The sequence below is a fragment of the Tachypleus tridentatus genome, chromosome 7, assembly GCF_004210375.1.
Source record: "Tachypleus tridentatus isolate NWPU-2018 chromosome 7, ASM421037v1, whole genome shotgun sequence".
NCBI classification, from domain to species: Eukaryota; Metazoa; Arthropoda; class Merostomata; order Xiphosura; family Limulidae; genus Tachypleus; species Tachypleus tridentatus.
Genome location: NC_134831.1, coordinates 40793474 through 40815154, shown reverse-complemented (window position 1 = coordinate 40815154; position 21681 = coordinate 40793474). Strand labels below are relative to the sequence as shown.

Here is a 21681-nt window from a genome sequence, read left to right as displayed (position 1 = left end):
GTAATCAAAACACAATTAGAAAACCAATTTCAGGAAAAGAAAATACTTAAAACCATCAAGGAAAGAGACGTGAAGAAAAGAGAAACTGTGAAAACATTAAAATAACTAAACAGAGATAACGAGGAATTATAAAAACATTAAGGTAAGCAAGTAATAAAAACATCGACATCTGAGTAGTAGTTGGAATTGAAGATGTTAAGTGACAGTTGGAACTGAAGAAGTCAGTGATAGTTGGAACTAAAGTAGTGAGAGATAGTTGGAACTGAAGAAGTAGGAAACAGTTGGAACTGAAGTACTGAAAATGGTTAGAACTGAAGTAATGAGAAATGGTTGGAAACTAAAGTAGTAAGAGATAGTTGGAACTGAAGAAGTAGGAGACAGTTGGAACTGAAGTACTGAGAGGTGGTGGGAAATGGAAAAGTAGGAGACAGTTGGAACTGAAGTAGTGAGAGATAGTTGGAACTGAAGAAGTAGAAGACAGTTGGAACTGAAGAAGTGAGAGATGGTTGGAACTGAAGAAGTAGGAGACAGTTGGAACTGAAGTACTGAGTGGTGGTTGGAAATGGAGAAGTAGGAGACAGTTGGAACTGAAGTACTGAGAGACAGTTGGAACTGAAGTACTGAGAGACAGTTGGAACTGAAGTGCTAAGAGATGGTTGGAAATTGAGAAGTAGGAGATAGTTGGAACTAAAGTAGTAGGAGACAAGTAGAACTGAAGTGCTGAGAGATGGTTGGAAATGGAGAAGTAGGAGATAGTTGGAACTAAAGTAGTAGGAGACAGGTGGACCTGAAATACTGAGAGATGGTTGGAACTGAAGAAACAGGAGATAGATGGAACTGAAGAAATAGGAGATAGATGGAACTGAAGTAGTGAGAAACAGTTAGACCCGAAGAAGTAGGAGACAGTTGGAACTGAAGTACTGAGAGGTAGTTGGAACTGAAAAAGTCAGTGCTATTTTACATTTAATTATATCTAAAACACACAATTAGTATTTATTTTTAGGAATAATCTATATTCATGGTATTGTATAGTATAGTCCAGATGTATATAGCATTAAAGCATGATGTATCATAGCACAATAGAAGTATACTATAGTGTAGATATTTGATTTTAATACAATGTGATATATTTATTACAGTGTATTACAATATAATGTAATTTAGTACACTATAGTGTAATCAGTACAATTTGTTACATTATAGTATAGTGTATGGTTGTATTCTATTTTAGCATACTGCAGCATATACTAAACAGTATAACATGGTGTAATGAAGTATGAGTAATAATTATGCATTTACACCCCTCCAAGACGTAACTGTTTTTAAAAATCTATGAACCAAACCGTAATAACTTACTAAATTTATGTTGAAAATATATGCTCTCCATTGTCTCAGCGGCAAATCTGTTGCTTATAACAGTGAAAATCGGGTTTCGATATTCATGATGGGCACAACAAAAATACCCAGTCCATTGCGTGGTTTTGTGCTTAAAACAAATAAACAAACAAAAATTAAAAGATATATCTAAACTATGTTAAAATGATCTTTGTATTAAAGGAGCACGCTCGAGCACCAAAGAAATATTAAAATCATGTGTTAGGATATGTTCATGTTTGTTCATTTGTGGTACAGAGTGAAAAGATATAACGTAAAACGTTACTGATGTACAGCAAAGTTAGTATAGCACACGAAACTAACAAAACTAATTAAATCTCACTTAAATGCAGACAAAATTTTGTCGTGTACGTCGGCAAATACATCTATACATATTAAAAAGGACGTGACCTTGGGATTTCTTAACAGCTTTTAATGTGCCTGGGTATAGCAGATAGGAGTAACTTTGTTATCACGATAATGTAGTCGCAAAACATTGGACTACATACATAAGTAAACGAAGTGTGCTGTACTCTACCGTAGTATGAAGTAGCCTAGAAATAATTCTGTATCACATTCTACGACTGTTTTATATAACTCAGAAAATGACAGCAAATAACGATGTAAAATACAGTCTTCCAAAGGGAACGCAGACAAACAAATGTTTAGAATACATGGACTTCTAAAACGTTAAATATCAGGTCATCCCATAAGTAATGTCCGAAAATTTAATACAGATAGTGCATCATCATTATTTCTGTCTTTGTAGAAAATTTTATTGACTAAAATATGCAGTAGAACGTGTACAAAAATGTTCAGACAAATAAAAGAAACTAATCCAACTCCATTTTTTAGATCATTAATAAAATAAACCCTTATGAAGATGGATGTGTCTGAGGAACACATTAGGCATGTAATGCTTTACGAGTTTAAAAAAGGCAATAGTGCAGCAGAAACTACACAAAACATTCAAGGTGTTTATGATGCGGAATCTCTCAATGAAATAAAATGTCAAGGTGGTTTCAGAAGTTCAGATCAGATGACTACAGCTTAAGTGATGCGCCACGTTCAGTTCGTTCTGTTGAGTTTAATGATGACTTGCTGCTGGCTGCACTTGATAAAGATTGTGCTATAACAGTTGAAGAACTAACACACAAGCTTGATTCAACCCATTCAACAGTTTACCGTCACCTGCAACAGTTTGGAAAGATGTCAAAACTTGGAAACCTTGGAGCAAAAGTGGACATTTGAACTTCTCTGCACTCTCGTGAACGTAACTCACCTTCTTTGAACAGGTTAGTGACTGGAGATGAAAAATGGATGTACTATAAAAATGTTAAGCTCCGCAGACAATGGCTCAGTGCAGGTAAACTGGTTAAAGCACAACCAAAAATGGACCTCCACCCCAGGAAAGTCTTGTCAAACGTTTTGTGGGATACTGTTGGTGTGATCCACTTTGAGTTGCTGTCACTCAATGTGATGATTACATCAGACTTCTATTGTTAATAGTTAGAGAGCACTGAAAGAAAAGAGGCCTGCTTTGATCAATCGTAAAGGTGTTGTGTTACACCAGGATAATGCATGGCCCCATACAGAAAGGATCAGATCCGCAAAGACTGAAGAGCTAGACTGGGAAAAACTTCCACATCCTCCTTATTCTCCAGACCTTGTACCATCTGATTATCATCTATTCCTGAAGTTTATAGAACTATCTTGATGGAAAAGAGCTTGGAACACATGAAGATGTCAAAACTACACTTTCTACATTATTTTCCTCCTAACCACAATAATTTTATAGAAGTGGCATTCAGAATCATTTTTAGGAGGTAATTAATAATAATAGAACATACATTATTTATTAAATATCATTAGAAGCGTTTGAAATAATTTCTCTTTTTCTGAACCTAAAGTCGGACATAACTTAAGGGATGACCTGATACATACTCTTCTACAGGGACAAGAGACAGAGAAACAAATGTGTTAAATACATACTGCTAAAGGAAAAACAGACAGACAAACAGATGTATCAAATACATACTCTTCTAAAGGGACAGCAGACAGACAAATAAATGTGTTAAATAGATACTCTTCTACAGGTAGAGCAGACCGACAAACAAATGTGTTAAATATGTAGTATTTTAAATGGATAGCATTGAGACAAACACATGTGTTAGATACAATGTCTTATGAAAGGACAGCAGACAAACAAGTGTGTTAAATACATAAGCTACTAAAGGGATAGTAGATAGACAAAGCTGTGAAATGTGTAGCCTTCTAAAGTGACGACAAGAAAACAAACTAATAAACCGCATGCTCATTCTTGTTAGGTACAAACAAACCTCTTGAAAAATGTTACATATTTCTACCAGCTTATCATGAACCATTGCTAGTGGTCCACAACAGAGGTCGCCCATTTGCTTTTATTTTTATTTTTATTTTTATTGTTCCACTAGCCTACAGGAAAAACGGATGCGAGTATTACAATCAAATCTGGGCAGTATTACTTATCGCATCATTGCGTATTGCGTAGCGTACTTTTCTATATTTTCATAAGTTAAAAAGAAATCATATTTTAGTGTAAACGATATTATCTTCACCTCATGACTTTCGGTTTCTTACACATATATTTGCTGTTTCTTTTAAGAAGCTTAACTACAAGATAAAACAGGAATTACTAGCTAATAATAGATGAATATTAGATGACCCTAATATGCAGATACTCAATGTTTTGTACACTGTACAATCGGGGTCTTTATGGTTTGTTTATTTTTTTGTTTGTTTTGAATTTCGCGCAAAGGTACACGAGGGCTATCTGCGCTAACCGTCCCTAATTTTGCAGTGTAAGACTGGAGGGAAGGCAGCTAGTCAACACCACCCACCACCAACTCTTGGGCTACTCTTTTACCAACAAATAATGGGATTGACCGTCACATTATAACGTCCTCATGGCTGAAAGGGCGATCATGTTTGGTGAGATGAGGATTCGAACCCGCGACCCTCAGATTACGAGTCGAACGCCTTAACCCACCTGGCCATGCCGGGCCAGGGTCTTCATTAAATTATATTACACAAATTCGTTGAATTATTATTTTAAAAGATACGAAAGTTTATTTAAAACAATGTTTTAGATGTATATGTTTTACTTGAGAAGGCTGATTTTCTACTGGTAAAATATACGCGCTAAGTAGGGGTTGTGTTCTAGTCTATGTATGTATTGCCTATTGCTATGCATTATATATATATACATATATACGAGGTCTGTTCAAAAAATACGCGGACTGACGTCATAAAACAAAATGTACTTTATTTAGAAGTTACAGGTCTGGGACCCTTTCAAAGTACTCTCCTCCCCAACGCACACACTTATCCCAACGGTGTTTCCACTTGTTGAAACAGTCCTGGTACGCTTCTTTTGTAATGTCCTCCAGCTCCTTCGTCGCATTTGCCTTAATCTCGGGAATCGTCTCAAATCTTCTTCCTTTCAAGGGTCTTTTGAGTTTGGGGAACAAGAAAAAATTGCAAGGAGCAAGGTCAGGTGAGTAGGGTGGGTGGGGAAGAACAGTGATCGAATGTTTGGCCAAAAACGCACGAGTTCTGAGGGCTGAATTTCGCAGCAACGCGGTGCATCTTCAATTTTTCGGTCAAAATCTCGTAACAAGATCCAACTGATATCCCACACTCTTCAGCAAGCTCCCTGACAGTCAGACGTCGATTTGCTCGCACCAGGGTGTTGATTTTGTCGGCGTGTGGGTCGTCAGTTGACGTGGAAGGACGTCCAGGACGCTCATCATCTTCAATGGACTGTCGACCATCCTTAAAACGTTCATGCCACTTTAAACATGCCGTACGCTTCATAGCAAAATCACCGTAAGCCGTGTTAAGCATAGCAAAAGTTTCAGTCGCAGATTTTCCAAGTTTAACACAAAATTTCACAGCAAGTCGTTGCTTCTTCAGGTCATTCATTCTGAAATCCGCCAAACGAAAAAATCGCACTTCACTTAAAACCGCGTAGCTAATACACAAATGAAGATATCTGCAATCGGGAAATGGCGTCGTAATCAGCTGATCTGTGCGAACCTAGCGATACCAAACGGATTCCCCTGGAACCAACTGGAGCCGCGCAATTCAAACAGTCCGCGTATTTTTTGAACAGCCCTCGTATATGCAAAGAATTTTGTCACACAGAAACTTTAAATACTCACTACATTTTCAAACAAGTTTCCATTACAGTTTCCAGTTGTAGTTTAAATTTTTATACCTAGAACTAATGTGATCAACCAGTTAATATTGACAATAAATCACCATAAACCAGATCAGTTTCCCACAACAGAAATCTTTAAACCATAGTTTAAAAGATAGCATCAACCTCAGTTTCAAGCATAAAATCGGCAACAACTGTAATGGTTGATGGTATAAGTGTTGAATTATAGACAACACTGAGCGATTGTGAGTTTTATAAATAATAGAGATAGAGCAGCTGTCCTCGAAACTATCAGAAGAGACAAGAATCGTGCAATCAGAAGACGGCAAAAATGATGGCTATTCTACGCAAAAGTGAGGCAGAAACTTTGTAGATATAAATTTATATAGAAAATATTTAGTTTGAGACAAAATATGCAGAAGGGATGGCCAATTTGGGGTCGTCACAGTGGAAGAGAGTCGTAGAACTATTACGACCCAATCTCCCAAGAGGGAGATATATTAATATAACCAATTAATAATTTTAACTAACACGTTTAGGACCTTGGAGAGTGTACAGAATAGTGCTCTAAGACAAAATCTGACCAGCTATAGGAAAAACATGACCAGCCTTATTATAGCCAATGGAGAGGAGGAGAAGGAAGGAGAAATATAACAATTATAATAAATATTTAAAATGTTTATTTTTACACATACGCTACTGTAATATCATTGGTTGTGTTATATTTATATTGCATATATATACATGGATCTATACAAGATGAAAAATTGATATGACTCTGTATATATATATATTATATACGGCTTCACAACTTAAACACAAAAAACTAGAAAGGGTGCATGTATATAAATATATATATATATACTAGCCAATATGTATTGCACGTGTAAAACTCGTGATTAATACATACAGTACTACTATCAATGATAACACTATGACAATGATATCAGAAGCAGCAGCCATACAGTCTGTATGAAACTAACTCAATGGTTGTCATGGTTTCTCCAAAGAACTTCACACATAAACTACGTATTCGTTAAACCACACTGTTTCAAATACAATAGTATTGCGGTTATACTGATTTATGTCCAAGATGGACAAAACAAAAGTAAAGATACATATGTAATTCTAGCTAACAGCATGGAGTCAAAATGAGGATCTGTAACTTGAATAAATAATGTTCATAGTGTCTCAGACTTATATGCTTGCTTTGTTTACTCTCTCTTTTTGCAGTTTTTTAAATCCCAGATTTTGTATTTATCTTGTGTCTCAGACTTTAAGCTTATTCGCTTACGTTTTGTGACTTACATTTCCAGTTTAAGCTACTTACCTCGTATCTGTGTTTCTTTTATAATACCTATTACCGTTTTTAACTTAACAATTTATAACAATTTTGTTATCATATAATGACAGCAATAACATACATACATACACATAAAGCCTACATGTAATCCCCTACCGCTGATTAGCGGTATCATCAATAATAGCTATGCTTATCAGATAATTTAAAGATTAAATCTAATTGATGTAGTTGAGTAGCACACAGTGTTAAGATAGATAGTAACTAAGTTACCATAAATGAAAGAAGTAGTTAGGCTTAGAGTTATACGTAATTACAAAGAAAATAACAGCTTTGAAATAATTAAGTTACCACTAATCAAACACTTTTGAAATAAATGTATTAAATATACCAGTATATATATCTAAGGCGGTGATGCTCGATTAAAAGAAATAACACAGTGATAGATGTAAAATAATCTCATTTGGCTTTTAGTTGTTGAAAAAAACATAATAATTTAAGAATTTTCAAGAAACACGTTTTGATGTTAAATATTCTTAAACCTAGGGTTTGAACACAGTAGCTTCAAAGTTTGATTATTTCTTATTCGTACTGGTCATGTCGTCTAATGTCTGTTTTATAATTAGATTTTCTGATTGGTCCTTTCTTTCTAACCTGACTGTTTCTAGATACCAAATCTCTCTCTGTGTGTGATCCTTTATTTCTAACCCAACTGTTTTAAAACATCACATCTTTACACGTGTGATCCTTTATATCTAATTGTTTTCAAATTTGACATCTTTACACGTGTGATCCTTTATCTCTAATTGTTTTTAAATTTCACATCTTTACACGTGTGATTCTTTATGACTAACTTGACTGTTTTAAAATATCACATCTTTACACGTGTGATTCTTTATGACTAACCTGACTGTTTTTAGATATTACACTTTGAAGAGATTGATGAATAGCTCTCTCTATCTTGATTGCGTTTGGAGATATGTCTTGTTATCCTTTTTATTACTAACTTTTCCCTGTTTTTAGTTTCTTATTATTTTGTCTTTAACTTTGTTTCATACAACAATCTTCGGTTACTGTTCAGTTTTTTTTACCTAAATTGTTGTTTTTTTGTCAATGTGTATTACTTTGTTCAGATACTGTAAAAATACTTTAGGTGTAGCTTTAAAAGTCTTAAATTGTCAAATTTCTCGCACCTTAAACACATCACCTAACAGTCTCTTAAATAACATCTGATGTTGCTCTGAGAAGGTTGTTTTAGATCTACCTATCTGTCTGTCTGTCTCTATTTAAGTTCCTGTAACACCGTAAGGGATTTGCTTTGCTTCCGCCCAATATTTCACTGTACCGGTATTAGCTGTGAATCTGTGTCAAGATTTTGAGGAAGAACTGATTTGGTTTTAGTTTTGTTTCTTAACACTACTAAAGCAGCTTATTATGAGCATGGATAGCTGCAATTGATGAAGAGATCAATCGACGTTTCCTTCAAAGTTTCGCGTTTTTAAACTTCAAATTGATGAGAAACCAACATTGTTTCAACATGTAACACATTGGAAAAAGTTTTATGGAGTTTTGATAGGGCTTTGTTGTTTCCATGTAAGTTTCTTGAAGAAGATCCATCAACATAAATAGCAAACAAATATCAGAAGCTCTTAGTGTTTGTAAAATTTGAAAGACAGTTCTCGTGTAAGGAAACCGTACAATAATTGAAAGTAGTGTCGACAGTTGAAACACCAAAATACTTTTTTATACACTTTAACAATCTGGTTTTGTATTACAATACTTGAAATTGTAAATTTTGTATAGCATGTCTTCCATGAACTGTTTTTGGCAAACTTTCAACTTTCGACTACTTTTAGAAAAAATATCTGTAATTATATAAATTCATATCAACTGAGTTAAAAAATGGATATTTGAATGGTTCCAGATGTCTGACTTACTCTCCTATTTCCCATTATCATAGCTCTCTGTTTTCAGTTACCTGAACTCCATATATTACCAGAACCCTTTAGTATCTGTTACTCGATGAAACGGGTATTGCGTAAATTGATGTATTCTCTGTTTTATAGCCCGTCATGGCCAAGCGTGTTAAGGCGTGCGACTCGTAATCTGAGGGTCGTGGGTTCGAATCCCCGTCGCCCCAAATATGCTCGCCCTTTCAGCCGTGGGGGCGTTTTTCCGTTGGTAAAAGAGACGCCCAAGAGTTGGCGGTGAGTGGTGATGACTAGCTGCCTTCCCTTTAGTCTTACACTGCTAAATTAGAGACGGCTAGCACAGATAGCCCTTGAGTAGCTTTGTGTGAAATTCAAAAACAAACAAACAAACAAACAAATTATCTGTGTTTTTTTCTTCTATGACACTAAAATATATATATGTGTTACATAATTCATTAGGCACTCATGGTAGTTACCACATCAATACCTACATGTGTTTGAAAACGTAAATTGAAACAGAACAAAAAGAAAAGGAAGATGAACAATAATTACTGAAGTCGTAAAGATGAGATATTGTAACAACATCAAAGAACGGTTTGGAACGGACTCGAGAACAAGAAAAAACTATTTATACTTGCCATCTCGCTCTCTATCCCTTCTGCCTTTATTTGCTGTGTATGTTTTGAACTTGTTTCTCTCATTTAAAAAAACGTATTATTGAATAGGCTATTTTGATGCTTTCGATAATTTAATTTTGGCATGCTGTCATCTTAACTTAATCTCGTCGAGAAGATATGCATATTAAAATGTACTGTGCAGCGAGAAGTGGATACTTTATCCAATAAAAAGAATCTAGACACATAAACACGAGCAACTGTAATCGCAAAATTAACAACGGCTTTATGTAGAGGATAAACGAAATACTCTATGAGTGCTACATCGAATTCGGTTTGAAAACATTTCATTTTACGGTTGTCAAATCTAAAAACAAAAAACTGTATATTCAGTCTTTATTTGCTGAGCGTCCGCGCAATTTTACGCTTACTTAAATTCAGGTTTTTTGGACATTTAGTCAAATTAGACTTTGTCGTTTAATGTAGTTTGATACAGTTTTTAAAATGAATGTAAACTACTGAGGTAGATAAATAATTTGACAGAGGAAGAGGATACATTTAATAACGTGATTACGTAAGACCAAGATTTCATAAAAGATACACATCCACGTGATCAAAAAACAACGTATGAGCACAACACAAGGATTTATAATTTAATAATTCCTTGCCAGAAATTTCTTAGACTAAACGTTTAACTTAATAATCTTTAATGGAAGTTTCTGCTGCTAAGATATACATACATAATAGTTACTTGCCAAACATTTCTTCAAAAAAGATGTTTAAGTATAATATTTTTTAGTAAGACGTTTCTGCAAATAAGAGGTGTGTACTTCATAATTCCTTACTTCGCCGTGATAAGATGTAGTTATGTATTTCCTATTCCTTACTTCGCCGTGATAAGATGTAGTTATGTATTTCCTAAGTATAAAAAACGGCTAATAAGATGTACACAATCAAATTCTGTTGGATGAAAAGAGCTGTAAGACAAAAATGTAGGTACCTGTTAGACGTTCGGGTACTTTACGGTTTAAATATATATAAAGGTAATTATAACGTCTGTTGTACGTCAATGTAGCTACTTATCTATATAAATATAATAGTCACTCTTGTTGTATGTCCACGTAACTACTTCGCAGGTGTAGACAGATTTTTGCCAAAATATCAATGAAGATGTGATGGATCCATGGAAGGATATGTGAAAACTTGCGGTTTCTGGTTTTTCGTCTTGCAGGTTTTGTTTCTTTTTGGCGTTCTTTTACAATTACATAAAGGAAGCAACTTTTCATGTCCTAAGATAACCTTAATTAATCACGAACGCACATGAATTCTGTCCAGCGGACCGATACTCTGGATAAAAATTAATATACTTTTTCGTTACACAAAATAATGCAAGAGAAAGCCCAACACATTTATTCATTTTTAACACAAGGGTGTGTATTGTGTGTGTGTTTTCTTACTGCAAAGCCACATCGGGCTATCTGCTGAGCCCAACGAGGGAAATCGAAACCCTGGTTTTAGCGTTGTAAATCCGTAGACATACCGCTGTACAAACAGGGGCTTAACACAAAGGGGAACGTAAGACTAAACACACATGAATATAAGACAGAATTCAATTCATTTCGCATCAAAGGAAGGTACGAATAAAATACCAATATGGTTTTATCAATTAACAGAAAGGCCTGCGACGGAGACGTGCTATTTCAATTGTCATATGGGACAACAAGGAATTCGAACCCAATATATTATGGTTTTCTTCTCTTTGCCGAAGAAACGAGCTCCGTATTTGAGAACTGTTGGTACATTAGGTGACTGACTATCAAATATTATCATTCGATCATAGTGGCTCGACAGTTGGTGGTTGGTAACTGTTTTAGGGTATTGTTGACTAACTGTTCTTTCAGTTCATCCATAGTGATAACATACACGTGGATTTATGCTTATATACGAACATTTTAAACAGTTAAAATCATACATTCAAGAAAATACACTTATATTCATAACGTTGTCATCTTGATTCAAAATAGGGATATAAAAAAACCTCAAACAGTCCTCACTGAAATAGAAGTAATAATTAAAAAACTCTAAAACATTCTTAGTAGAAATAGTCGTGACTATAACTAAATATTCTTAGTAGAAATAGTCGTGACTATAACTAAATATTCTTAGTAGAAATATCCGTAACTATAACTAAACCATTCTTCATAGAGATAGCTGTAGCAATAACTAAAACATTCTTAACAGAGGTAGCTGTCACAATAGCTAAACATTCTTAACTGAGTTAGCTGTAGCTATAACTAAACATTCTTGGTAGAAACAGCCGTAAAAATAACTGAAACATTACTGGTAAAACAGCAGTAATAATCACTGAAACATTCTTAACAGAGGTTAACAGTTAAAACATTCTTAATACAAGTAGCGTAATAAAGCTAAAACAATTTTAGTAGAAACAACCTTAACAATAACTAAAGCATTCTTAATGGAGGTAGTTATAACAATAGCTAAACATTGTTTATAGAGATAGCTGTAACAATACCAAAAATATTGTTAACAGAGATAGCTGTAACAATAACTAAAACATTGTTAATAGAGATAGCTGTAACTATAACTAAACATTCTTAATGGAGATAGCTGTAACAATAACTGAAAACAAATATAGCGTTACAATACTCAAACAATCCTATTGGAAAACGAAGCAAAATCAACTAAAATGCTCTTCATATAGATAGCTGTAAACGCAAATAAAAAAAAATCCTCTTTCTAGCAATAATGGTTGTTTGTTTAATTTCAGCATTTATTATGACTTCTTTTGTTCTGGGCATTCTCTAATGTCCTTTGGTTTGACATATAGCTCTAATTAAAAAAAACAAAATCCACAAAACAAATTGCTTTAAGATTAGTTAGCTGATTGATTGTTTATCAGCTGAGCTATGAGAGAGCTTAAAGTTAGCCGTAAATGTATTGAAAAGAAAAGATAAAAACAACTATACTAACGTGCTGTAATAAGAACAATTTATTTGACAGATTCAATAACATATTTAAACTTTACCTACATTCGAACATATTTAGGCCTTTTAAAGCAACAGGATAACAAAAGATAGATAAGGAAGCTTGTAGTGGTTATGTTTTCATCTCAACCTCTTCCCTCATCTCATACAATTGGACTTTAGTTCTGGCAGGAAAATAAAAAGTGAAGACGTAGAGATGCGTTTTATACTGTATTGCATGTGACATATAATTGGCGGCTTTCTTTTAGACGCCCAAATTCGGAGATACTGTTAAAATCTTATAATATACTTGTACTACAAAACATTACTTTATATGCACTGAGCGCAGACTAAGAATAAACCTTATTTCGGCTTTTGTTTATAAATTCCACTGATCAGTTCTGGCTCTTTGGAAGCTAGAACAAGTCATTATTCATCGAATGAAATATGTAACTTGCGCCAAATCACGTTTCTATCTGCCTATAAAGCGACGAGAGAGCGTCTAGAAATGTCTTCATGTTCACGATAAACCACCGTAACGGAGCACTTTTGGCTAGTACGTGAGAACCAGTCGTGGTTGTACGTATACTTCCTTGCAGAACGAATCGACAATATGCTGGAAAGTTAGTTAAGTTTCCTTGTTCAAATATGAAGATTCAGAACGGTGCGATTTAGACTTGACTGGTACAAAGGTTTTAATAATGTGATCAAAGTTAAAAATACAGGTGTTGAAAGAAACCTAAATTAGGGCTAAAGTAGGAACAAAATAATACAGTTTTAATTAATAATAGAGAGGGAAACAACGATTTATAAACAAAAGGAAAAACGTTTTCTTCTGTTTATAAATAGTTGCTTGCCTATCTATTATTATATTAGCATAACGTGCTTCCTTATTCGACTACAACTATAGTTAAGCTGGAATACAAACATGAGGTTAACATGAAATCAACTAAATCCTTTGGATCCAGTAGCAACTAATACAATTACTGTAATAGTAGCAATGATTAAAATTACTAGTAAATTATGTTTCTTTATGGTAAGAGTGTTGAAAATACGTTTTAACTTGACTTCTCATATCATAAGGTTACTTCCCGTATCATAAGCTTGTCTAATGTTTCTTTTATTCTTAATTAATCTATTAAGCAATATATCTATCAAACAATGATTCAATCAAACAACTGATCTATGAAATAAATAATCTATCAAACAACTGATCTATGAAATAAATAATCTATCAAACAACTGATCTATGAAATAAATAATCTATCAAACAGTAGATCTACCAAACAATGAATCTATCAAATAGTGGATCTACCAAACAAAGAATCTACAAAGGAGTGGATCTACCAAACAAAGAATCCACAAGGGAGTAGATCTATCAAACATATAAGTTACCAAATATTGATCAATCAAATTTTGGATCTATATAACAAAAAAATATACTAAATAAATAATTATGAAATCTTGGATATATCAAACATTGGATCAATCAGTCAAAGAAGATATCAAACATTGAATCCACCAAACAAAAGATCTATAAAATATTGAGCTAATCACTAAAGAAGCTATCAGATAAATAGTTTATCAAACAGTGGATCTATTAAACAATCAATCAATAGCATAATTTTGTGATAGAAAACATTGCTGGTAAATATTTTCGAACTAATGAAAGATCAATTTATTTTCTGAACTGGTAATTCAATATGTAAACTCAATAATACACTCAATACACAAACTAACTTACCAAGGTTATTTTACGATAATATTAGATGACGAAAACTATCTGCTTGACACTAACCTAAAATAAATATTCATCGTGTTACAGATTGGGTATGCAGTATAGACACTTTTACAGGGGACAGATAGTCATTAGGTTTCACGTTGATAAGTTAGAGCTATCACAACTGGAGTAATGGTAAGATTCTACAAGCGAACAATAAATTTTATATTGTAAGTTATGTTCCATTCTTTCTTGAATATTAGTTTCACTGATAGTATCTGGTGAAAATGTGTAATATATATATTTGTTATAATTAATTTTAAATCATGAAGGGTTATCTTGCACTGGCGTTTTAATGTGTAGATTAAAAATACCTAAATATTTTAAGCTAGCCGAACTTCGTGAGATACTAATTATTGAGATATTAGGCTGATAGTGTCAGTAACGCTATAAAATTACTAGCTTCTGCTTTACGACATTATACAATCCCAATTAGGTCTTTGATATTTACATATATTGGTAGTTTGTTTTTATCACTAGCTGATGAAGCTTCATATGTACATGATATGCTCATTGAACTCAGAGAGAAAGTATATATATATATAAAATTAAATGTAAATTCATGAAAGAGAGAGAGAAACAAAATCGCAACCACAATAGAAACATCCAGCACCTGGACACAAATCATAAGGTGTGTCATTATGTAATTGCCTTTGTTATTAGAGGTACTGGTAGAAGTAAGACCCAACTTGCTTTGGGAGTACATCGTCTATCAAGTTTAACTTCAACTTTGCCGGTCTCACATGATGAAAACAACATAAACAAAGAACAATTGAGCAGATGTGATGATCTAACCGACAACATTCCACATCTTTACCACCTTCAGCTGATGTGGTAAGCTGGTTGTTAACAAGAAATAAAACATATAAAAATAACCAAATAAAAAAAATTAAAAGGCAACAAGAAATAATGTAATACATTACAATTTTGCTGTCTTCCTATTATTTCCTACTGTCCTTTCCCACATCCGGCTGCTGACAGCTAAAGATGATAAAGATGTGGGATGTTTTTGGCTGGATCGTCCATATCTGCTTAATTATTCTTTGTCTATGTCTTTTTTATCATATGAGACTGGCATAGTTGAGGTTAAACTTGAAAGACGGTGTATTCCCAACGTAATTTAAGTCTTACTTTCACTACTACCTCTACTAATCATGGTATATTATATAATCACAAAATGTTGGATGTTTGTATTGTGGCTGAAGTTTTGTTTCTCTTTCTCTCTCAGGAACTTACATTTAATTATACTTCACCTAAAATGTGAAGAAGATTTCCATTATCCTTCCTTTTGATGAATCCTTTTCTTTAGTTTGTAGCTTTTCTAAATATATAAATATATGTACACACATACCTTACATTTTGTAATACACGTGATGGTAATTACGGGAAGACCACTGATTAAAACAATTTTCACCGCACTCACAAGTAAAATTGTGTTATTACAATAATTTTATGATACTAAATACAAGCAGCAATGACGCATTTACTTCTGAAATTCCGTTATCCATAATTTCTCATCAATCGATTTGTTCCCTTTTGATCTCTTTGAAATTTATACAGGCTTATGAATCAGTCAACATTTGACTCATCCGTCAAACAAACAGTCGACGTGAATCAATTTGTATAAGACAAGCTACATCCCTGGAAAAATAAACCTCTGAAAGGGAATTGTTTACCTTACTCACGAGCTTTTGAACCTAATTTGCTTTGTTGTTTAAAAATTCTCATTAAAGCGCCCCCTGTTTACTTTCCTCATCTCAACTTTTGAACCTAAACTTTATTGTTTAAAAATTCTCATTAAAACACCCTCTGTTTGCTTTCTTCATCTCAGTTGAACTTACGCACAACACTATATGTCTAAAATAAGTGCCCTTTCGGATTTCTTTTATGATGATCAGTTTCATCGTGTATTTTCAAGACAAGATCTTTCACGATCAGCACACTTGTTACAAAACCTACTTCCGAAAGTAGGCTCATAAATTTGTTTTATACCTAAAATACTAAACGGTGTCTTTGATGTCATTTTTTGTCTTTGTAAGGTAGAGTTTTCAATAGTTATGATCGTTTTGCGTGAGCATTACTGTTAACCACTATTTCTAATCATTAAGTATTTCTGATGAGTTATTTTAATAATCCAGCTACAAATACGTCACATCATTAAGATAAAGGCTACTATTTAGGAATATCCGTACTTGGTAACCAGCCTCAATAAATCTATAAATTCAAATAAAGTTGTGAAATATGAAGTACTTAAAATAATTGAATGATAAATCATACTTATTATTTCTCCATACGAATCACGTAGGAAAGATTTTATACGAGTCTAACTTACGTTATAATTGTTGCGATATGAGCTAAACGAGAGAGCTATGTGTCATAAGCCTAAAGAGTATATAGATCTTTCTGGATTTAATGTAAGCTATAACAGAAATGCAAATGTTCCTTACGTAACAAAACCGCATTCGTGAAGAGCTTTTGAAAAGTCTTGTGTAAAACTGTTATCATTTTCTAAAAGACCGAGATACGACTGAGATGTAACACATAGGGCCTATTACAAGAAAATAGACAGATATAAAGTTTAATATATCCTATTACAACGAAATGAACAAGATATAAAACACATGTTACAACGAAACGAACAAGACATAAAACATAGGTTTTAGAACGAAATTAGCAATTTGTAAAATATGTATTATATTACAAAGAAACGAGCAAACCTCGAAACACAGGTTTTACAACGAAACCAGTAAGTCGTAAAATGTGCATTATATTACAAACGAAAAGAGGAATATTTAAAAACATATTACAAAAAAATTAATCTAGGATAGTGTGACGTCTACTTGTGGTTATTTGGAGACAACGTCTCGAATTGCTAGCACTGATTTTGAATGGATCTCATAAAAGGTGAATTTCCGTTAGTTGTTTGAAACGTTGTCTCTAAGCAAGTGGATCACAGTGTCACCAAACAATTGTAAATGAAACATTCCTCATCGCGTAAAAATTCGTTTTTACCTATCTGAAATTTATTATTCGACACGCTCTTATTTATAACGAACAAACAAGAATAAGGTGTTTTCCAGAGTTGTCATGAATGACCCTCAAGATATACAGATTTCTCAAAATAGACATAACATAAAAGTTCTCAAAGAGGTAATCATACGTGTTGTAATAAAATCGTCTTTAAAACAGCTAGGTTTACAACGGTGTCATACAGTGTTATGACGCTCTAAGCTAGTTTTTGAAACAGGTCGGCTTACTGTGTTGGTTTGTAGGTTTATGATACCACTAGCGTATATCCCATCAAAAATGACGGGGCAAGTATACACTAACCTCACGTTTTATAGCTAACTGAAATAAATATATTTTGCGAATTCAAGCTCGACCACAAAAGAAGCAGAAGAGTGCAATTGAAGCCGTCAAACATTGGTAAACACCTTTGTGAGCCAATCAAAATTAAGATCATTCATGAAATGGATTCGTGACGTATTTATAGAATAATAATCTGTTGGACTTACAACTAATATATATATATAAACCAGTGTATTTTGGTAACATTACGTTCCAACAATAGTTTTTATGTCGCGTCGCTTTGTAACAAAAATATAACCTAATGCTGCTGTTAGCGTATGTATTGAAAGTACAAAATGAAATGTATAGCCAACAGAACAGGAAATATGTTTGTCGATTAACTGGAGTGCCAGTCTCCAGGATGGAGGCGTGGTTTTAAAAAACGCAAAAACGCCTATAAAAACCGCAAAACACAAAATTGAAAATGTGTATGTATCTCCCCTTTACACCCAACAAACCTCCATATCATATTTGGTGAAGATCCACCACAGGAGATGAGGAAGTAGTGAAAAACAAAACAAAAAAACGTCCACAAAAACACAAAACACAAAATTTGAATGTATTCCAGATTTGACTTGTTGAACCACCAAACCAATTTTGATGAAGATCCTTCCACAACCCGCAGCCCCCCGCTAGTGCAGTGGTATGTCTTAGGATTTACAACGCTAAAATCAGGGGTTCGATTCCCCTCGATGGGCTCAGCAAATAGCCCGATGTGGCTTTGCTATAAGAAAACACAAACACAAATCCACAGCCCGCAAAGTAGTTACATGGACATAGAACAGACAGTACTGTTATATTTATATAGATTTCTTAATTTAGTCTTCGTTTATCAAAAAGGCTTCTTTTTTATTTAAAACGTTGGTGATACAACAGAAAATAGCTTAATTCAGAAATAATTTAAGTTTAAAACTCAAGCGATATTTTCCTTTCGTAATAAATGTTATACACTTGGCTCTAGGCGAGGTGATCCCACACTATGTCTTTACCTTAGGCTTATTATACTAACGTTCACAACACTTTTAAGGTTTCACGGCATTCCTGTCATGGCACTCTTGCACCCTCGTCACTAAAATCGTAGTGGGCAGACATTTATGAAACTATTGTATTTAGATAAATGCATTTTGATTTTTTATATATCCTCATATTTCGAGAAATTAAACGTGACGTAACACATAGACTTTAATATAGGTTACATAAATCTGTTTTCAAATAGATAGGCATACTACCTTATCACTGTTTGATAACACTATGAGCCAGTTCTCAGAGGGCTAGGTTTGCTCTGTTAATACAGTTTTACCACTGTAGTCAGTTTCAATCATGTAGGCTAACTATGTTATCATGCAGTTTTCTAACGCCACAAGTCATTTATCAAGACGGTAGACCTACTATAAACCAGTTCTCAAAGGCATAGGCTTATAGACCTACTAATATTAAGTTGTCACAGCATTTTATAACACTATAAACCAGTTCTACGTTGTCACACACTTTAGTAACATTACAAATCAGTTACCAAACAGATAGGCTTTACTTTATTTAGGCTTATTATATCAACATTTTCTAAACGACTGAGGTGTAACACATATGGCCCATTACATTATTGTATTGCCACAATATTTTGTAACACTATAGGCCGTTCTCAAAAGGCTAGGCCAACCACGTCGTCACACACTTTAGAAACATTATAAATCAGTTATCAAACAGATAGGCTTTACTTTAGGCATATTATACCAACAGTTTCTAAACAACTGAGATGTAACACATAAGGTACATTACATTATTGTACTGTCACAATATTATATAACACTATAAGACGTTCTCAAATGGCTAGGTCTACTCTATTGTCACAGTTTTTTAACACTATAATGTAGTTTTCGAACAAGTGGGTCTACTACTCTGTCACACAGTTTTTTACATTCTTTTACACTTTTCACATATTTAATGGAAAAATAACTTATAAAAATTTTTAAGGTGCAATTTTGTATTGCATTAAAAAACTGACACGTTTGAAGACATTTACTATAACACAGGAAAAATTTCGAGTTAGTGTAAATATTTAATTTTTAAAAAGATATGATAAAAAGATAATAGAAAATGTTTAACGCCGATAATTCAAAATTGTAAACCATTTTGTAAAATAAAATCTTGAATTTGAAAACAAAAGTTATTACCTTATCTGTGTCAGTGTCTGTAGATTTGGTCTTGGGCCAAAATAAACGAAGCTACTGTAGTTAAGTTATAGCCGCAAGGAGAATCACTCTTTCTACATGTTTTGTAGTGACCCCAAGAAAGACACTCAAAGTTCGTTGACAAACGCAAGTGCCCTACACCAGTACAAGGTATTTGATGCAAACATTCTCCAAGTCGAAGCTTTGGAACCTGAAATGATATAAGCTATAGTCTATAATGTGCCGTCTGCTGTTAGTATTAAAGCTCGCAGCTTAGAGTAGATATTGGATGGTCTTCGTACGTCGCTGATACTGCACCTTTTGGCGTTCTCCCTTGACGTATCGACGTGTAAAGCACGAGATGCAAACGTTGTCGCTCACGTGCCCGAAATGACCTCACCGCGAAAAGTCTTTATGGTGATTGGTTAGGAGACTTAGACCTGTAGTTCTATTGGCTCGATAAGAAATCATATCTAGTTTGCGCAGAGCTTTATATCACAAAAACACAAAGAGAAAACTTGCTTTCATATACGTAAATAACTTAAAACCTTTCACTACCACACTTTTTCATGTATCCATTATATAGAACAATCATAACAACGTCTCTTTAGCGACATACACTTACTGGTTAGTTTTCCAGCGTTGCTAAGGGACTAATACCAAAATTATACAAAGAGAGCACCGTAAGCCCCCCATTGGCACAGCGGCATGTCTGAGAACTCACACCGCTAGAAACCGGGTTTCGATATCCATGGTGGGCAGAGAACGCATAACCCCTTGTATATTTTTTTACTTAACAACAACTTTAGCATAAAGGTATCAACAGTGGGCAATGTTAACTGTGTCCCAATCGGGGATCGAACCCTCAATTTTAATATTTAAGCCCTCGAATTTACCGCTTAGCCGCCGGGTAAGACATGCTTCAAAACGTAGGGTGCATTTAAAGCTGAAAAAAACAAAAACACTAGCCTGCTTCGAAACCGTGTAGAGTGTATTCTGAAACCTAGAACAAAAAGTATATTTAATAACTAGATCAATGCACTAACACCAGTATGCTGTAACTGCTCAGATTCTGCTTCTTTTCACACAATTTTTAAACCAGTTAGTTGATGGTCTAAAAGATCACTAAAAGCTTCGTATTTATGTTTTCCTCTCACATAATTAATTACACTTTTTTAAGCCAAAGAGAGAAAGTATATGTAACCGAGCGCGGCGCCATCTGTCACGGAAAATAGGTAAATACCAAACAAAGAAACAAAAAATCCTTACATTTCAACGATATGTGGTATTCATGGTATCTAATTATTGAACGTCTTTATTTGTTTATGGATTATTCACTGATTAAAACCTGGAGAATAAAGCATCTAAGATATCATCAACTGATTAAGTGATTTACTATAACAATTGTACGTAACAAATTAATATAATAATCTAAATCTATTATTCTGTTAAGGATAGCTGTATGGGCGGTAGGTGATGTTGCCTGGTTTCACTCCATCTAAACCAGGTCAAAGTATAGATGGCTGTCTGAAATTTGAGCTACCTGACCTGTTCATTAGCAAAGATATTATCCATTCGAACTGAAAATATTAAATATAAAATTCTATATAATATTTAAATTTTTACTTCAATGCACATTTTATAACATATATCAAGGATATTTGAAACATTCTTATGGGTTACAGTAGCATACAGTGATATGTTTGCGGCCTCACACTGCTAGTAACCGAGTTTCGATATCCGTGGTGTGCTAAATACAGATAGCCCATTGTGTACCTTTGTGCTTACTTCCAATCAACCAACCAAAAATGATTGATTTTGTTTAAAATTGGCTCATTATCTCAATTTTGATATGTTTCTAACTTGTTTGTTGACAAGCACAAATTTGCACAATGTGCTATTCTCTGTCATGTTCTCCACTGGCATCGAATCATGAATTTCTATGTTATAATCATTATAGTTCACTGCTGAGGTACCGCAA

At 33.9% G+C, this 21681-nt stretch overlaps 1 pseudogene across 1 annotated transcript in view; it reads right to left on the bottom strand.

The window, feature by feature from the left end:
* Positions 1–20027, bottom strand: part of LOC143257661 (uncharacterized) — a 100717-nt pseudogene extending 80690 nt beyond the window's left edge. Inside the window, exon 1 of the transcript XR_013031977.1 lies at positions 19704–20027. The product of XR_013031977.1 is annotated as an uncharacterized LOC143257661 (transcript). The remainder of the gene's footprint in view (positions 1–19703) is intronic.
* Between the last annotated feature and the right edge of the window lie 1654 nt (positions 20028–21681).